At 42.4% G+C, this 2,757-nt stretch overlaps 1 long non-coding RNA gene across 1 annotated transcript; it reads right to left on the bottom strand.

Annotated features, from left to right (window-relative positions):
* Positions 1-210: 210 nt before the first annotated feature.
* On the bottom strand, positions 211-2,535 carry LOC133134043 (uncharacterized). The gene is made up of 3 exons (XR_009709240.1): positions 2,409-2,535; positions 1,787-1,839; positions 211-1,159 (listed from the first exon to the last, which is right to left on the bottom strand). It is a non-coding gene; the product is annotated as an uncharacterized LOC133134043 (long non-coding RNA).
* Between the last annotated feature and the right edge of the window lie 222 nt (positions 2,536-2,757).

Below are 2,757 nucleotides of genomic sequence, written 5' to 3'. Positions count from 1 at the left end.
ACTATGACATTATTTCGAAACATATATTTCACATTCCAGTGCTACGTATATCTCAAGCCACATTTCACATTTATTTCACATATACAGTATGTATGCTATATAATACAATGCTTATTCACAAAACAAGGAAGATAGCACTTTATGTTCATCAATTTATTTAACAAAATGCAACCAACATCTTGGCACTATGTACCTTTGACAGCGTTTACTAGTACATATTAGCATATTCTGTTTATACGAAACACTAGGCTGGTCATGGGACTGACATGTGAATTGCTAATTAATTATACAGTATATGTTAAAGAAGACAAACCAGCAACACCATAAGTAACTGTGAGCATTTCCAATGACTTCATCATACAGAGCTAGTTATCGTGAGGTTGAGTTGGGGTTATTGCCAGGTCTGCCATGGAAATTGCTGATCGCAGTGGATTTAAATTCACATGCTGACACAACTGAAAAGCTGCTGGGGGAAAAGGCTTCCGTTTCTAATTTCACAGTAAGAACATGGACGGAGGGCTTCTGAAACACTGAACCAGTGCCTTCAATGATCTCACATAGGGTGATGATGAGGCTACAGAACATAAATTTCAGCGTATACCTTCCAAGCAGTCTCTGTACAGCCCTAGTACTTGGTATGTACATAGAAGTTGTAGAAGGTATGCATAAGTTTTACACAACACATGCTGTGTACTAGGTCCCCGTGACTGCTTTTCATCAGTATTACTATGCAAAAACAGGTTCAACCCATAAGACTCTGTCAGTAATATGCTCAATTTTCTGCTGTCCTCCTCCAATCATCAAGGCATGATGGGATGTAATATCTGAATAGTTTACAGTTTTCATACAAAATCTTTCGGTGAATGTAATATACTTTTAAATACTACACCAATCTCCATACTTTTTTTCAGCCATGCATACAGGAACATTAAACAATACACAGAATGCACAATTAAAAAGCCATTATTCCAGCACAGGAACCGTGTTTAACTGTGACGCACCCAATACATTTACTTCATGATTCAGGAGGGAGGGCAACATCGGGTAGTGTTCTAATTCCATTTTGCATCAGCTACATCTTTGGCCAGTCGGGTGTTGGATAGGCAGCCTGCACCAAGTGTACCCCTCTAAAGTAGCGACTGCACAGGAAGCTGAGGCACTGCAGAGTGGAAGAGGGATGGCATACATTTACATTGATATTTTAGTCATTTTGCTGACGCTTTTAATCTAAAGTGCATAGGTTTTTCCACAAGTTAAAGCAACACATCCATAACTAATAAAATACACATGAAGTGCTGTTCTAAACATACAGTCATCATATGTGCAATTCTATTATTTATTTTATTTTTATTTTTATTGTTTTTTGGGTTAGACAAGAGGGATAGGGATATCGGAAGGGGGGGATGGGCGGGGGAAATCAGGAGGTAGGACTAAGGTACAGTTTGAAAAAGTGTGTTTTTAGTCTGTGTCGAAATAGGGGGAGGGATTCTGCTGTCCTGACAGTGGTAGGCAAGTCATTCCACCACTGAGGAACCAGAATGGAAAACAGGCGTGAACGTGCAACTCGACCGCCAGGTGCTCGTAGTGAGGGAACCACAAGGCGACCAGAGCTGGCAGACCGGAGTGGTCTCGCTGGGGAGTAGGGAGTGATTAAGGATTGGATGTGGGGTGGGGCATGGGTCCAGTGCTCTCTCAGGCTTAGGGACAAAATCACAGAAGAGACATACGAAAAACGATTGGGCATTCAAAATTGTTATAAAAAACTAAACAAAAAAAAGGATAAAACCTGGTTCTCAGAAGGGTATTGCACTTCAATTTCACACAGAGCATGTCTTCCCCCTGAAATTACGGGAAAAACAGTAAATTCCTTTAAAAGTGTTTCAACTTAAGTTTCTAAGGCTGTCTGACTGAGCCGTAGGTCCACTGTGCCTACACAGCACGCACACGTGTTCAAATGGCATGCATCCTCCCCACTGTAACAGTCACTCCACACTAGAAGGTCAGCTAGACCTGAGGGACATTTGCAAAATAATACAACATGAATAAATAAGGGTTTGTTCTTCGCATGCCCACCAACCCGCCTGATGCAAATGTGAAATGCTTCATACCCCCAGAGCAAATGTGTCTCATCTTGTTCAGAGCTGGCACAAGCTTCACTGTACCTGACATTTCTTAGCATGAGTCACCTATGTCCATCTGTACAGCTTAGTGACTTGTCTCTGATTGAAAATAAAATAAAATAATAAATAAATAAAGAAGGGGGGCTTATTCCTCCCACTTGGTGCATTACACATGAAGCATGCGTCATCAATCCCCCAACCTCACCTCCCACCACACCCCTACTCATCACACGGACAGGCGTATTCTGGACAAAGGACGGACATACATGAATCCACCGGCATGCCTACCTATTGCGCTCGGGCAGTTGTGCTGTCATCCTATGAAATCCGCTTTAGAATGGCGGCACTTTGTTCCCTGGTGTTGCTATGGTTTCCAGCTTATTCGTCACACAAGCGTAGTAGTCTCCCCCCCCCCCACTCCACTCCACTCCACAATCACGGTACTTCAGGAAGAGGATGAGAGAGGGGACTCATTTTACTGAGAGGAGATGTTTACTGACGTTTTACTGACCGAGAACATTATGTTCACATTGCATGGCTGCCCGTTATTGATGTCTTGCAGAAAAGATGTGTCATTGTTCTGTTTTCTTACTGACGTTTCTGTGTGCCCGGACCAAGTATTGGTTCATTCCTGCTT

The sequence above is a fragment of the Conger conger genome, chromosome 7 (assembly GCF_963514075.1).
Source record: "Conger conger chromosome 7, fConCon1.1, whole genome shotgun sequence".
NCBI classification, from domain to species: Eukaryota; Metazoa; Chordata; class Actinopteri; order Anguilliformes; family Congridae; genus Conger; species Conger conger.
This window is presented reverse-complemented; position numbering and strand designations above follow the sequence as displayed.